The 17457-nt window shown below is 39.4% G+C and overlaps 1 protein-coding gene and 1 pseudogene across 1 annotated transcript in view; both read right to left on the reverse strand.

Annotated features, from left to right (window-relative positions):
* The window catches only part of LOC138174064 (alpha-1-antichymotrypsin-like), a 42093-nt gene extending 29075 nt beyond the window's left edge, over positions 1-13018 (reverse strand). The window contains exon 1 of the mRNA XM_069104208.1: positions 12916-13018. The gene's annotated coding sequence lies outside the window, so the exon portion shown is untranslated. The remainder of the gene's footprint in view (positions 1-12915) is intronic.
* On the reverse strand, positions 10473-11399 carry LOC138174074 (alpha-1-antichymotrypsin pseudogene; annotated as a pseudogene).
* Positions 13019-17457: the final 4439 nt, after the last annotated feature.

Here is a 17457-nt window from a genome sequence, read left to right on the forward strand (position 1 = left end):
TTAATTCTCCTGATGGTTCTTTTATTTTCTTTTACTCTACAGATCATTCTTTCTCTTTTTTAACAACAAAACAATAACATACAAATGCATGTTAATTGATTTCATTATTTCCACCTCCATTTCAATCATTCAACAGACAGGATTAGGTTCTTAAAATGTGTAAACAAGGTTGTCTGTGTTCATAATGTACACATTTCTCTTTAATCAAGTCAAGGAGAAAACAGTATGATTGGGTAACCCAACAAGCTTACCCCACTTCATGGGGCTTTAAATGATGGGAGAAGGTTCAGGAAGTGTTTAGTCAAGGCCACAGTCAGTCTAATGATGAAAAGACTCCAGTGGAGAAATTTGCTTTTGCTGGGTGAGGGGGAGAAGACAGAGCATCTCTCTCTTCTCCTTCCTTTCTTTCTCCTCCCCTCCCTCTGCCCTCAACTTTGTACATATTATTGGAGATATGAAACCTGTAAGAAACAACACATCTAGTCAGGAGCAAAGAGAAACATATTGTAGACACCATGGGGACAAATCTTTTTTTTTTTTGGAGGGCAATTGGGGTTAAGTGACTTGCACAAGGGCACATGGCTAGATTTTATGTTAAATGTCTGAGGCCAGACTTCAACTCAGGTACTCCTGACTCTAGGACTGGTACACTATTCACTGTGCCACTGGGCTGTGTCCGGGGACAAATATTAATAAACAAAGATGCAGAAGCTTGAAAGAGGAAACATTATTAGGGAACATGGCTCCCTGTTGGAGAGGCAAATGCTGACCATTTACAGAGATAATATCTTTGTATATGTATATATCCATGTATATCACCCAACAGAGGGCTGCTCCTAAGGGGAACTTCACTAGGACTCTATGAAGAGACAAAAGAATATTCAGGAATCAGGAATTTCAAATTGTCACTTTATCTCATGTGTTCTCAATATTTATCATAAAGCTTTCCTTCCTTTGGAGTTTGTACCCACTCTCAAGTACCCCAGACTTTTCGTTTTGGGCTGTTTATTGTATCAATCATTCTTTCTATACTATCTTAGCAAAATGCATTTTGTCACAATAAATTAAGTCCCACTGACTAATTAATAAAGAAATTTGAAATGGTAAGGGTTTGTTAGTGACAATGTATCCCAAAGATATCATTAAAAGGGGAAAGAACCTATATGTGCAAAATATTGATAACAGCCCTTTTCATGGTGTCAAAATATTGGAAATGGAGGGGATGGCCATCAGTTGGGGAATGGCTGAACAAGCTGTGGTATATGAATGTAACCAAAAGATGAACAGTCAGATTTCAGAAAATCCTGAGAACACTTGTACAAACTGATGCAAAGTGAACTGAGCAGAACCAGGAAAACAATTGTGTGATGATCATCTATGAATGATTCATCTCTTCTCATGATCCAAGACAAGTATAAAGGATTACAAAGTAAAATGCTATCCATATCCAGATAAAGAACTGAAAGACTCTTAATGCAGATTGAAGCATATTTTTCACTTATTTTATTCTTTCTAGTGTCTTTTTTTCCTTTTTGATCTTTCTTCTTTCACAACTGTGACTGTAATGGAATTTTCTTTTACATGATATTAGATGCGTAAACTATATAAAATTGCCTACCATTTTCAGAAAAGGGAGAGGGAGGAAGAAAAATGTGAAAAAATCTTGGGAAAATGAATGTTAAAAATTTTCTTGACATGTAACTGGGGAAAAATAAAACTGTATTAAAAAACAAAATATCTGTAAACAATAAGAAAATAATTCCCTATATAAAAATAATGTTACACAACCAACACACACCTCAAGGTATATCAGCCTGACTTTATTTTTTTAAACAGATGTAGAAGAGAGAAGATGTTTACAGAGTGTATGGGACTAGACAAGGGTCACCCCAGTATATGATACATTGACCTGGAAGTAGGTATCATCTTCCTTTTATTTCCAAGTCTTTTAGTTTCTGACCTGTCAGCCCCTTCTTGAAGAGGGCTATTCACTTGGGGGTTGATGACTTTCCCCATAAAAAGTATGTTTCTGTCATTATAAAAAGTGACTAGGAATGGCCTATCAAAATTAATGATTGGAGGTAAAGGCCATCTTAATGAATATTCCTTCAACTTCACTGCTGAGACAGATGCAGCTTCTGTGCCAGCCTCATCTACATTTAGCACAGCCTTGTGGACCACCTGTACGGGGGAAAACAACATTACCAAAACTGGCGATTGAGATATAGGAACAATGTCTTGAAGGATGCTGGGAGAAGTCCTGCATTAGCCTTGGGTATTTGATCCCAGGAGCTTTGGGGGGACCTTGTGGCCAAATCACATCAGGTTTCCTTAAAGGAGATCCTAAGATCAGTATAGTGTTGAAATCAGTGCTGAGTAATATGGGGGGGGGGAGGGAGAGATAAGAACTTTAATATTTCTCCTCTATTTTTGAGAAAATTAAATTGTTTCAGACAGCTGGTAATTGCCCTGGTCAATTGTCACCACAGATCTTCCATCTTCATTATCTCCCTTTTTTATCCTTTCACTCTCCTCATACACCACATTGTTCCTCCTTCCAAACTCCTCATCCTTTCTACCTTATCTTCTCCCTACCTCTTCATATCTTTTTAATTTCTCATCTTTTCCCTTGAACCACTTTCTTTCTTTATCTCTCATCCCTATTTTCTCTATCCAACCCTCATGTCCTCCAGAATCTTCCTCACCTCTATTCCTACATCCTTTTATAAGGGAGCCTGCTTCACAGACTTGACTGCAGAAAAGGGAATCCATAATGACATTTAAACAGATTATAAAGTAGCCCCATTGCTTCCCAGGAGAGTTTGGGCCAGTTTTCTGAAGGTGGGCCCTCTTACACTGCCTGCTGGATGTGTGGTGGGAGATCCAGCATCAACTTGGGGGAGGGACTGCAGAGATGGGCAGAGTTTAAGAGGCAAGGGTGGTGTTTGAATGGCAGACAGGTGATCTAAACTGCAGCTACATTAGCTAAGTCAGCCCCTTTAGTCTCCAGTACCAGATTCCCCAGAAAGGAAGAGGAAAGGAATAAGCATTCATGTAGTACCTCCTGTGTGCCAGGCCCTGTGCAAAGTGATATTATTTTCATTTTACAGTTGAGGATATTTATGCACAGAGGGGTTAAGTGATTTGCTCAGTGGTTTGTCACACAGTTAGCATTTGAGGTTGGAACTGAACTCATGCCAGGTCTGGCACTGTATCAACTGTCCCACTGATGTGCCCTGTGATATACACTAGAAAGACAGATCTAATTCTAGCCTAATACCCTGCTGAGAGAGAGGAGAATTAAAGAGATATGGCTCTCCTCCCTCTCCTCCTCCCGCTTCTCCTCCTCCTCCTCTTCCTCTTCCCTTTCATTTTCTCCTCCTCCTCCCCAAAGAATTCACAATCTCCTTTTGAAGATGGAATGGGCCAGTTTAGGCCCTGGTCAGGTTTGTGAAGAACAGACTCCCTTATAAAAGGATGAAGGAATAGAGGTGAGGAAGATTCTGGAGGACATGAGGCTGGGACAGGGAAAATAGGGATGAGAGATTTAAAATAAGGAGACTGGGAAAGAAAGAAAGTGGTTCAAGGGAAAAGATGAGAATATAATCCCTAAAGAAATCCCTCCTAACAGCCAGTCTGCCAGTACTGTGCTGCTTGATCTTCTGCTATAACACCCCCTCCCTATACGGCCTAGTTCACAGTTTACATTGGTGTGCAGTATTAATTTGCCATCCACAAGCCTGTGACATGATCTATGTTAGATGGCATAACATTTTTTGCCATTCCAGGTGACCCCTTTATGAAGTATACATGGTGGCATAGTTCAAAGAAAGTTGCACTTAGAGTCAGGAAGAAGAGTTCAAATCCTGCTTCAGATGTTTATTAGAGGCATGACCCTGGGAAAGTCACTTAAACTCATTGTGCCTCTATTTCTTCCTCTGTAAAGTCAGGAGATTGGACTTAATGACCTCTAAGGTTCTTTTCAACTCTGTAGTCTATGATTCTATGAATCTGAATAGAAACAACCCCATAGCATAAAAAATGATAGGCCATGTACCACGGGATCTTTTAAAGATGGTTCAGTGGATCTGGAAGAGAATCAAAGAGGATCCTAGCTTCTGGTTGGAGGTGTACTGGGAGATTGGGAAGGAGAATGGGGACAATCCAAGGGAGGCTGGAGAGTAGAAATATAGACAAAGAAACTGCCTCCAAGAAGCCAGGACTCTGGGTGTGAGGGTGCTTAGGCTTATCATGCAGGAGCAATGCCTCTATACTCTCAGATTACAGAGCCCAAGGCTAGAATCCAATGCCTTCTTTTCTCTCTTAGACTCCATCATGCAAGCCTAGAGCCTTTCTTTCTAAGCACAGAAAAGTCAGCTTCCTTGATTTGTTTGGAATGTTTTCTTTGTCTTTATAAAAGATGTCAACCACAATCTTTAGCTAGGCTAGCTGTGCTTATTGGGAACAAGAAGACAGTTGCAAAAGGGAAAACCTCCAGAAAAAAAGGGAGATTCAGATCTAACACGGAGGTATTTTGCCAGGCTGCAGGCTATGAGCTATAAAAGATGGAGAGAATTGCAGATAATTTGATATTTCTTCTCTGCTATGGGAAGATATATTTATACCAGAAACGCATCTGGGCAGTGAGTCGATAGTAGGGTAAAAAGCAGATAAGAGTAGTTGGACACTGAGCACTGCTCCTCACACCATCCCACAACTTCCATGTTCCTCATGCCCTCTTTATCTTCCCCCCCTACTTACTCCTTTTCCCAACCTCATCTTCAGTGTCTGTCTCCTGATCCTTCAGTCCTATACTCCTTACCTTTTCTTTCCCATTCTTCTCATCAACCAGTCAACAAGCACTTCTTAATCATCTACTTGTGTGCTAAGAAAAGGCACCGAAGTGGTGCAGTGAATGGAGCCTGGGCCTGGAGTCAGAAATCCTCATCTTCCTGAGTTCAAATCTGCCCTCAGACTTACTTAGGTCTGATAGTTTTATAAGTTTGGGAATTTTGTTCATTCCAACAGGAAATAGAAAACTGTAAGGCCCCAGAACCCCAACCTTGCTAATAAGGTGCTACAACTAAGGATGCTTAAAAGACTGAAAGTCAGTGCGTTTACTGGGCTCTGTCAGCAACACAGAAGTGTCTGGCCCATAGGAAGAACTTAATACGTTTGTTGACAGATTATTAGGACTGTACATGCAAACATTTAAGCTGAGTCTTCACAGAGCTGAGCAATCAAATGTTTTGGACTCTTTGAGGAGTGGTAAGGGAATACACATCTACAGTAAAACTGTTTTAGAGGGCAAGAAGTCTGTTTTTGTAGACTGATGATGCTGAAAGATTCAGCAAGTGATCTCACCTCCCTGATCTTGATGCAAACTGTGGGGCTTGGAGGGAACAAGATCTTTAGTGGTACAAAAATGAAGCACTAACCAAAAGGTGCATTTAATTATAAAGGGCAATCAACCACTACAGCAGCATACCCAGACGTTACATTACTGTGTGTTAATAGTGTTATTCTGAAAATCCATTGGTCAAGACAAGCTTATTTGGAGTGGTCCTAAAGTAACACTGGGCTTATTTGAAATTAATTTGGCATGACTCAAGGAACTATGGGACTTCTTTCTAACATAACTGTCAAGGAAGGTGATGTCCTTAAGTAACAAACAAAATCCTTGGCCTTCAAGAACCTGTATAGCTCATTTGTATGAAGTCATTCAAAATATATTTCTACATTAGCTGTATCACACAAAAACAAGAAAAATAAAGGGGAAAATATTCTTCAAACTGTACTCAAAATTCATCAGTTCTCTGAAGGTGAATAACATTTTTCATTATGAGCCTTTGGTTCATGGATTGGATCATTGTATTGATTAAAATAGCTAAATATTTCATGGTTGATTATTATTACAATGTTGCTGTTACTTTGTACAGTGTTCTCCAATTCTACTCATTTGATTTTGTATCTGTTCATGAAAGTCTTCCAAGGTTTTTTCTGAAGTCATCCCCTTTGCCCTTTATAACAGCATAATAATATTCCATCCCAATCACATGCTATAACTTGTTCAGCTGTTCCACAACCAAAGATCATCTCCTTAATTTCTAATTCTTTGCCACCATGTTCAACTCTTTGTAACCTTATTTGGGTTTTTCTGACAACTATGATTATTATTTACTAGGTTTTTGACCTGTAGCTCAAATGGCTCTACCATTCTTTGGTTTTGTGTCTTTCACCAAATCATTTCCCTTCAAAGCCTCACATTGCCAGTCTTCCAGACTTAGGTCAGGAAGAAGTGAGTTCAAATCTAACCCCAGATATTTCCTAACTGTGTGACCTGTGGCAAGTTTTCCTTATCTTTACATTAATAATTCTTTCACTACATATTTCAAAAGGTTATTGTGATGAAGATACTTTGTTAACCTTGATTGGTATATGGATTATTATTATATTTCCAGGGAGACAGAAGGTATTTGAAAACATGGGTTATAATAATAAGCTATCTTATTCTGGGTTCTATGGAATCTAATAGAATTGTAGGAGGCCATGGGGTCCATAGGCATGTATTGTTGTCATTATTTATACCACTGTAGTGTTACCAACATGTCCATGTTCACCCACCTTACCAAAACAGAATTCAATATCCTGTCCACCTCAATCTATGCACCTAAAAACTTGATAGATGATCACAATGATAGATGTGAGCTGGGCCAAGCAGGGAAGGAAATGTGGATGAGAAGAAGAAGAGTTGGGGCAAGTACTCTCTGAGAAAAGAGGAGGAGAAAAGAAAAGATAGGGTGACATAAACTAGCCTGAAAATAGAGGCACAATTTGGGGTGTGGAAGTCAAGAGAGATTTTTAGTTTCATCTCTCTGATGAACTAATTCATTCTTGGAATATGCTCCCTCATCACTTCCAAATCTTAGAATCTCTATCTTCTTTTAAAAACTCCATTCAAGTACTACCTTGTGCATGAGGAATTTTCTGATCCCTCTAGTTGCCAGCATCACCGCCTATGATTATCTTCTATTTATTTTGCATGTATTTTCATATATACATATTAATTTACTTACTCGTTCATTTCTTTAAATTATTTTTGTTTTCCCTGAAAAAATTTAAGCTCCTTGATTCCAATACAATAAGTGACATTGATAAATGCTTTTGGATGGACTGATTGATTTCTTCTACTACTAACATTTCATTTTCTATGATTATAAGAATATAATGGAATAGAAAGAGTATAATAATCCTTCCAGCTGTAACATAGGTTCTAAATTGTAACATTCTGTGTCCTATGACTCCAACGTCTCTTCCAGTTTGGAAATGTTACAATTCTATAACTGAAGCCCTTGCTAATTCTAACATGGTCTGCATCTCAAAGGAGCTACTTCTCAAAATGAGCTACTTCCAAGATCCCATGCTCAACAGGCGATGTGTCCATGCTATCTTCTTCAATTGAATGTAAGTTCTTTGAAAACAGGAACAGTTCTGTTTGTATGCCAGCATCTACAATTCCTAGGACAGAGTAGATGCTTAAGAAATGCTGATGGATGCTGCTCTAGCTGTACCATGAGCAATCTTGGAATTAAACTAACCAAGGTAACACAAGCTATAATTGGTTAAATTGAGAAAGAAAACAATTCCTCCTATCTGGGTGTGGTCCATTTTTTTCCATCCCCAAATTCTAACAGCTTACTGAAGAAAGCACATTGGCCTTACAAGTGGTTTACATAATCATAGAGCTGGCTAAGCCAATCCACAAATAGCCTCTGGTGCTGGACCCTACCTTTTATTGGTGAAGAATTGGCAGTATTTACTGAATGGTAACATATTTATCTTTTATGATTCCAGATTCTAGAAAACCCCAAGGAGGAATCATTGAAGATCAGAGGTAAGGTATAAAGAAAGACTGTTGGAATTCGTGTAAGGAGATCTGTATCTAAGTGTGATAATAAATGTGTCACTTAAAACTTAAGCAGTAAGGAAAAAAGGTAGCAATATTCACAGATCTACACATACACCTTGAGCAGATGCTATAGATAGACAAAAAGCTAGAAACAGGATTGAATAGAAAATATTATTGGATCAAATTTTGGAAATTCTTCCATGCTTACAATGATCTAAAGCCACTCTTTGGCCTAAAAACCCATCTCCTAAACCCCACTTATATCCTTCTGATGAAAAGATATGTAAATAATGGACAATCATGTCTCAAACAGTCATTATTTCAGGTGACCCACCTGAGAGAGGACCTAAAATATGTGAATGAGTATATGCACTATCAGAAAGAGAAGTGAGGTTGTCATGTTGTAAGAGGGAGGATTAATAGAGAAAAAAGCCAAGTGCTGCTCTAATAATCACAACATAGCCATTGAAAAAAAGCCTTTAGCCCATAGCTTTACTCCTTTACAGAGGGTCTTTTGAAAGACATGAAAAAGAGTTGCATACAATCAAAAATTATGGTTGTGTTATGATCTGTACCAAAGAGGAATTACCATGTCCTGGAACCTTAATCCAGAAGTGGGATTTATGTTATAGAATGGTAGTGCGAAAAATGTATTGAATACTTAAAATTATATGTAATTGTAAGTCTTAATTATTACCAGGAAAGTGAATAAAAGTGAAGTAACAATGGCCAGTCATCTCAATGTTTCCAGGAAGCTGTAAAAGAGGGGAACAGAAAGTTAGTGGGAGGGATTTTGAATTGGAAAGATCGTCTACTGGGTCTTTTATTGGAAGCACCATTGGTTAATGGAAGGTGATCATTGTGGTCCAGGCTTCATGGGTTTTGGCCATATAGCTCCAGAGAGAAGGTTGTCCTGATTTCATCTTGAGGTAATAGGCAGAGAAGCCAAAACTTCACCTATAGGGCAGAACCAGTTGTTGTAAGCAACTAAGTTGTCTTTGACAAGAGAGAATTTCAAGGGACTGGAGTAAAGAGGAATATTTTTTTAATCTGGATAGTGAGGGTCTTCCTGCACAGAGATATAAACTCTTCTGTGGACTCATAGAGGTTTAAGGTTGAGGAAGATGACTTCAAACATTTTGTAAATAACCTGAATACCAGGAAGTCTACTCTTAAGAAAGTGAGAAGAGAAAGAAAAAAAGATGTCTTGACAGAATTCTGGTCTCCTATCACTTTTAATGTAGGTTGGCAACACAGATTAGCCTTACCTGTTGGAGACTAAATTTGATGGAAACCTAGAGCAAGATCCAAAACCCAATCCCAATGGGACCGAGCCAACTGCCCAGGAAGAGAAGGTCTGAAGAGGAGTTCAGGGCATCAAGGAAGAGGAAACTAAGAAAGAATAAGTCCTTGTATGTTTTTATCAAGTACCGAACTAACACACAACTTGATGCCTCACAAACATCCTATTCTTCCATTCTCATGACCGCTTTTGTATTACACCTAGGATCAAATCTTAAGCCTTATGTTTAGCATGTAAAGCTTCCCAGGACCTGGTCCTTCCTTCCTTTCTAATCTTCTTACAATTTCCTCCCTTTTCTGTACCCTACAGAACATTTCTACTGGCCTTCTTACTGTTTCTTGTTTAACGTCTTTGCACTGCGTGATCCCCGTGCCTGGAATATTCTCATTCCTCACCTCGTTCTTTTAGTTTCCCTGGCTTCCTCCAAGATTCAGCTCAAATACTGGCTTCTACAGGAATCCTTTCTCAGTTCGCTCAGCTATTAATGACTTTCTCAGCTCACCTTTCATTTATTCTGTAAACATCTTTTATTCACATAGCTTTTTTGTTTTCTGTGAGTGTGTTTATTTTTATCATGCTATTTCCTCTATTCCAAGCTAAGTTTCTTGATGACAAGGGCTGTTTTGGACTTCCTTTGTATCTCCAGTGCTTAACAGAATGCCTGGCACATAATAAGTGTTTAATGAACTCCTGTTGATCAACTGACCTATATATATATATATATATCCTGGAACAGTAAGCACTGGAAGAAGGTTTGATTCTCAGATCTGGCACTTATTTCATGTGTTACCTTAAACAAGTCCCTTTACCTTACTGTGTCTATGTAGATGTCCTATCTATAAGGACTGTCCCAGCTTTAATATTCTATGATCCCATGGTTACAGTAACAACAAAAAACAAAATGAAAATCTGCAAAAACCAGTCTATGTCAATTGTCAAGGCGTAAAGCAGAAGTGGAGGGAAGACTACATCCTCTTTACTTTTTTTTTTCCAAATTGACCATAAATCTTAGAGCTTTATGCAGTTCAACTTCCTTAATTTACAAAAACAATAACATCAACAAAGCCATACTCAATGGGGGAAGTGACTAGTCAAGAGCTATTGAGATTCAAACCCAGGTCCTTAAACTCTAAATCCGGGAGTTTTGATCATGAGGACCCTAGGCCAAGAGGGAAGATGGTGCAAGCAAGAAACTGGTAGGAGACTCCAATGGAACAAACCCAGAGGCTTGTCTGTAAGAAAAGATGTGTGGTCATGGGCCTAACAGTCTAGGAAAAAAATTTTCCCCTTGAGAAGAGAATAAACCACCCAAATGAACCCACAATTCTTACGTTTAAAGTATATGTAATTCACAAGAATCATTAGCGTGTCTTCATCAAGCCTGTCGAACAGTTTCTCGATTTTCCCTTGGGTTTGCTTCTTGACATAATCATTGATCTGCTGTGTTGCCAAATCAGAGTTCTGGAAGTTTGCAGGTAAAACTTCTGTTGAATACAGAAACTTGCTGTCTTCCTGGAACTTGCCCAGCAATTCCAAACTTTGGTCAATAAACAAGGCATTGCCTGTGCTTAGTTGGACCGTGTTGTTGGAGAGATTGAAGGAACTTATTAGCTGCTGAAATCCTCTGTGGATTTCAGCCTCTGGGGTCTCTGTCAAGTTGAATCTCAGACCCTCTAGGATCTGAGTCTAGGTGGTTCCTCTGGCCCCAAGAGACAGGAGAGCAAAGGCTATTGTTATACTCAGGGGAGGGAAAAGGATATTCTCCTTGCTGTTTTCTAGAATAAGCTTCTTGTATAGAAGTAATGTAAACTCAACATTGTCAGTGTATAGTGGTGGAAATTCTGAATTCATCCTACCAGGTTGCCCCTCCAGGATTGGAGCTTTCTCTGGGTTGGGGTAACACAGCCCAGTGACACAGAATACAGCCACAAGCAGCCCCAGAATATAGGCAGAATACATTCTTCCAACCTGTAATCTGTGGAAAGGAAGCATCACTGAAGTTACTGCAGACAAAGTGCTAAGAAGGAATGGACTTGGGCAGTTATGTGGTCATTGATAGAGCTGGGGTTGAGGAACCTGTAACCTTGAAGCCACATGTACCTCTTTAGTTTGGATTCAGTCAAAGGGCTGCACTTGAAGACCTAGAGGGCCAAATGTGGCCTCAAGGTCACAGGCTCACGACCTCTGGAATAGAGTGTTGAGTATGGATGCAGGAAGATGAGTCTTCCTGGGTTCAAATCTGGCCTCAGACACTTAGTAGCTATATGACTCTGGGCCAATTACTTAACTGTTTGCCTCAGTTTCCTCATCTATAAAATGAGCTGGAGAAGGGGCTGTTGCCATCACCAGTCCTTGATTTATTCTCAAGGTCAGAGATAGCAGTAGAAAAACACTGTGAAGTTGTCTTTGGCCCTTCCCCATGAACTCCTTTTCCTCCTTCCTCGTTCTCCATTCTATCCTCTCATTTTCCCATAGACCTGAAACTCCCTCCCCTAGTATCTCATTGCTACTAATACCTAATAAGATGTTCATTGATAACTGAAGGTTGGCTTAGTGCATGACCTTTCCCCACTGGGATATTTGCATTTAAATTAGGGTTAGTTAAAGATCAAAAGCCTTTGCAGACTCAAAGGAATTGATTGTTCCTTCCTTAGGGTTAGGGCAAGGATGGAATGTATTTCCAATCATGATCTCTTCCTAAAAATACATAGAACCAGAAGGGATCTCAGAACTAAGCCATCTCATCTTCTTATGTTATAGATAAGGAGGAAACTGGTGCTCAGGAAAGTTATGACTTTCTGGAGATCACTCAGATGCTTCATTATAGAGCCAGAGCTAGAACCATCTTTAATGTAATTTAATCTTTAATTCTACCTTAATACTGAAAGGGCCTTTGTTGTTAATGTTCAGTCATGTCTGACTCTTTGTAATCCATTACCAAGGAGCATTGCTGATTAAAATACATTACACTTTAAAATGAATTTTCCCCTTTACATCCCAAGGATGATTCCATTCCTCATTCCCAGAAAAACAAAGTCATCAGTAGGGAGCCTGTGTCACTTAAAAAAAAAAAAGGTCATATTCAAAATCATTTTGCCATCCTGTGCTTACAAAATCAGGTTATTTTGGTATAGGCTAGTCTTCAGGAAATCATAGACAACAAGGGATTCAGAATTGGAAATAATTGCAGAATATAGAATGTTAGAAACTGAAGGCACCTTAAACCAAAGAATATCAGAATTAGATCAGACTTGGAGTATATAGAATGTCAGAACCGAAATCACTAGGGTTGGGCAGGCCCTTGGATCATTAGACTTGTTCTTATTTCCATATCACCATATGCTTTATGAAGCATTTTCCTCAGAAGAGCCCCAGTAAGGTAGGCAAAGCAACTATTAGTACAGACATTTTATGGATGAGAAAACTGAGGTACAGAGTCACATGTCTAGAAACTACCCTGCTTTTCTGCCATCATGGCTTCCCTTTGGTTACTGGCAGAGCTTAATGAGAAGAGAGGTTTCTTGTTAAATGAACCCCAGGGATGTCCTACTTTAATCGGTTTCAATTTAGGTAAGTTGCTTTCTAACCCCTGGCCTCAGTTTCTCCATCTGTAAAAAGCATCACTTGCACCAAAGTACCTTTCAGTTTTGATACTCTTTGATTCTATTAACTCAAATATCAAAAAGCAAAGAGATTTACTTACCTGAGCTGAGAGCATTGGAAGAGAAAAATCTTCCTTACCACTCACTCCCAAAGCAGACTGAGCTGCTCACTTTGCTCACTGCAGATCTTCACTCTTATTTGCCACCAGAAAGAGCTCCTCCCCCAGTTCATTAAGCAGAAAACGGGACAACACAGGGACCTGTTTGTGTGGACATTGGCAAAGGGATGATTTCTGGTAACCTCATCTTCCCATTAATCTCCCTCTTCCCCACATAGACATTAAGGACACTTATTTATTATGTAATCTGTGTGTTACATAAAGCATTAAACTGTGTGTTTCATGATGCAGTTTCCATTTTCCATAGATCTCAGCCAGAGAGAAAGATTTCGTCAGAGAGCTACGGGAGCACAGGGAGAACAAAATCTATTAGTTACCTAATCCTTATAGGCAATCAGAAAAAGGAGAAATTTTATATATTTTTGTTATCTTCGCGAGATTGTTGATAAATGAGTGACTGTTTCCAGCTCAATGAGGAAAATTATATAAAGTACACTTCTATTAACTGTTTGATTCCTAAAGGTACTGGGTTTTGTTGTTAATACTTATTTTTTCAAGCTTGGTTTTGATATGTTCAATGTCTGACAGTTAATTTACTAGGTGACAGAATCAGAATCCTAAGAAGTCATAGAAAATCAGATTCAAAAGGAACATTGGAAACCATCTTCTCCAGTTTTTTCATTTTACAGATGAAGAGACAGACCAAGAGAGGGGAAATGACTTGTGTGAGTTAGAGATGGAATTCAAACCCATGCCTTCTGTCCCCTTATAAAGGCAGGACTCGCTCTACTACACTGAGTTACTCTTGCAAACTTTCAATCACTATTTAAATGCTGGCTGCTATTATATAGACTTTAGGGTTTGCAAAGTGCTTTACATGTCATCTCATCTGATCCTCTCAACAACCCTGGGAAGTAGGTACTACTATTATTTTTCACATTTTATAGATGAAGCAACTTAACTTAGGAGGAGAGCTAAGTGATTTGCCCAGGGTCACACAGCTTGTCTGAAGCAGGATTTGAATTCAGGTCTCGTGAATCTAAGTCTAGCATCCTGTGTACTGACAGTTAGATACAGTATCCAAGACAAAGAAGAACTAGCCCCACTATCCTTTGCTCTGATCCTATCCTCTCTAGAATACTATATCCTACTCTGGGCACCAGAAATCAGGAAGAACTTTGATAAATTGGGGTCTCTCCAGAGGACAGCAGCTAGGATAAGGCATGGACTGCAGAGGTACCAAACATGGATCAGCTGAAAGAACGGTGAATCTTTAACCTAGAACATAATTGGTGTCTCCAGATATTGGAAGAGAAGTTCTTTGAAAGAAATTTTAAATTATTCTCAGAGGTGTCGGGAGGTAAAATAGGAACAGATAGGTGGAAGGTACTGAAAGATTTTAGAAAATGTAAATGCAGCATCTGCTTTGAACCAAAACATGCACTCACTTACATGTTGGGTCCCACAGAGGGCAGCTACTGCTTGCATTAATTCTGTGGGTCTGTGTCTCCAAGCACTGTAGTGCAGAACTCTACATACTGTTTCCCATTAACAGTCAACCGAGTTAACAATGTTAGTTTTAGAAATATTTTTTATTCTGAATTTCAACACTAAAAGCTAAAGATACACACAGGAAAAACACCAAAGAATTCTATGTGAAACCATGAATGTGTACTTCATACTACCTTTTTTTCATATGAAGTGTATATTTAAAATATGACACACACACATACACACGCAAAAATATATTGAAACTAAGGGACTTCCAGGTGGTACAATGGATAGTGTGCTGGGCCTGCAGTTACGAAGACATTTTCCTGAGTCCAAAACTGAGCTCAGATGCTTACTAGTCATGTGCTGCTGGACAAGTCACTTAACCCTGTTTGCCTCAGTTTTCTAATCTTTAAAATGAGCTAGAGAAGGAAATGATAAACCATTACAGTATCTTTGCCAAGAAAATGGCAAAAGGGGTCATGAAGAATCAGATATGATTGAAATGACTAAACAACAGAAATTAAAAACATCCTCTAACATATATATCAATACATATAATAAATATATAACACAAAATATAAAATAAAATATTTTTATTAAGTATATAATATATTTTATGTATTACTTTCCAAACTATTCTGCTTGTGTGTGCTTTGTTTTGAACTGAGAAGTCTGTACATTCTTTTCTTCTTTTGCTTTTTCAAGGGGGAAGGCAGAGCAATTGGGGGTACGACTTGCCCAAGGTCACACCACTAGTATGTGTTAAGTCTCTGAGGCCAGATTTAAACTTAGGTCCTCCTGACTCCAGGGCCAGTGCTCTATTCACTGTGCCATCTAGCTACCCTAAAATCTGTACATTCTTAAAAATACAATTATGCAATTATGATCTTTAGGGAGGATGGGGAGCAGGGGAAGGGCACATTTCTATTGCAAGTACTGTTTCCTCTCACTCACTCCCTGCTTAAAAACTTAGGGTAACAGAAGGAAAAAAAGTTCTTGTAATAAGTAAGACACGTTAAGTCCAATAAGTATCCATAACCAAAAATGTTTATCTCTTTCTGAACTCTGTTTCCATTAACTCTCTGTTAGTACATGGGTAACATATTTCACCATAAATCCACTGGAGACAAAGTTCGATGTTGCATTGATAGAGTTCTTCATTCTTTCTGTTTGCTCAGTTCCCAGCCTATTTGTTGACTTTTAACTCTTTGCTAAAGTCGGGCTCTGCTTCCAGAGTAGAGGGAACACATTCCCAAGCTTCAGGTGTTTTGTGCAGCTCTTTTAGAGGTAATTCTGGGGACTTGCAAGTTTTCAGTTGTTCAAAGGTAGTATGATCTACAATGGTGTGTTTACTACTCGCCTATACTGTGCTCTGGTCTTTTGGGGACCACAAGCCCTCTTTTCCACTGCAGAACTATGACCTGGGTCCCCACTCCCCTGCAGCTGCAAGCTCTGGGGTGCTAGTAGTGCTCTTTCTGGGCCTGGGATTGACCTGGTTGCAGACCCAGGACTGCACCCCAAATCCAATATGGGCAAAGCAACAGAGTCCTGCCTCCGGTGCTAGTAAAAGGCCCCTGTTATCTCCCTCTGACCAGTGGTCCGACTCCCTTACCCTCTGTGGGCCTAGAGCTCTGGAAGCAGCAGCTGCTGCCACTGATTCAGTCACCCTGAGGCCTGCTCCGAGTTTCCTGGGGCCCAGTCTGTGCTGGTGCAGCCTGAGCTGGAGGGTGCTCCTCTCTCATCCTGCTGCAAAAGACCTTTTTCCTGATGACTTTCTAAGTTGTCTTGGACTGGAAAATTGTTTCCCTCCATCTTTTTGTAGCTCTTGCATATGTGTCTTTATATACATATATGGATGTGGATCCATTGCACTCTATGTTTATACACACATTTAGCAGATATATTTGTGTACATAAAGAAGTGGCCGAATATAGACAAAAGGTCACTGAATCCTAGCTACAAATACATCTGTCTCAATTTCCTTATCACTGTCAAAGTAACCATCGTACTCCCAGTTATACAGGCTCACAAACTTGGTCTCATCCTCAACACCTCACTAGCCCTCACCTCACATACTCAGGCTATGGCCAAGTGCCATCATTTCTCCTATATGATCACCTCTTCTCTGACACAGCTGCAGTTGGGTGCACACCATCATCATCACCCCATCCCTGGACTATTGTAGTAACCTTCTGTTGCTCTCCCGGACTCAAGTCTCTTGCCCACTCCAGTCCATCCTTCCCTCAGCTGTTAACAACCAGTTTTCCTTAAGAAGCCTCGCCACTGTCACCCTCTGCACCATTCAATAAACTCCAGTGATTTCCCATTACTCCAGTTTCAAATATAAAATCCATTGTTTGGTCGTTAAGGACCTGACTCCTTCCTACCTTTCCAGTCTTCTTAAATTTTACTCCATTCCATGTATTCTGAAATCCAGTGACATTGATCTTCTTTGCCCATTGCTACAAGTAAATGCCCATCCTATGGTAAATTTACCCTTTCGAAAGCATTATTTCTAAGGTCGTTTCTCCTTGTTTGTTTGTTTTTTTCTTTGCATTCAGCTAAATTCTGCCTCTCTGTAATTTCCATTCACTACTCTTCATTGTGGCTATTAGGGATAGGACAATTCTAATTCAACTGCTATGATGCTATGAATAAATGTCACTTTTAAATGATAGTCCCAGGGACATACTTTCCTTCCCAATGTAGTGATTCCCTCCAGTAAAGGCATGATCACCTTAGCTGGAAAGCATAACACAAAAGCTGGTATTCCAGGATAGGTCCTTCAGCTGAGTCCTTTTCCCATGGTACCATACTCTTCAAAACTGGTCCACTGGAAGAATGAAAGATTGAAAACCTCTAGTCTAGAGGAGACATTATTCAAATCAGTATAGAACCAGGTCCTACACAGAATAAAAAGAATTATGTTTCATGTTCCTTGCCATGGAATGTTCTCATTTAAAATGAAGCTGAGGGTAAGTTATATTTAAGGTCTTTATAACACTTACATTCTATATTCTAAGGTCCCTT

The sequence above is a fragment of the Petaurus breviceps genome, unplaced genomic scaffold (genome assembly GCF_028583685.1).
Source record: "Petaurus breviceps papuanus isolate PSGF00001 unplaced genomic scaffold, PetGlider_PUasm1.0 685, whole genome shotgun sequence".
In the NCBI taxonomy this organism is placed as follows: Eukaryota; Metazoa; Chordata; class Mammalia; order Diprotodontia; family Petauridae; genus Petaurus; species Petaurus breviceps.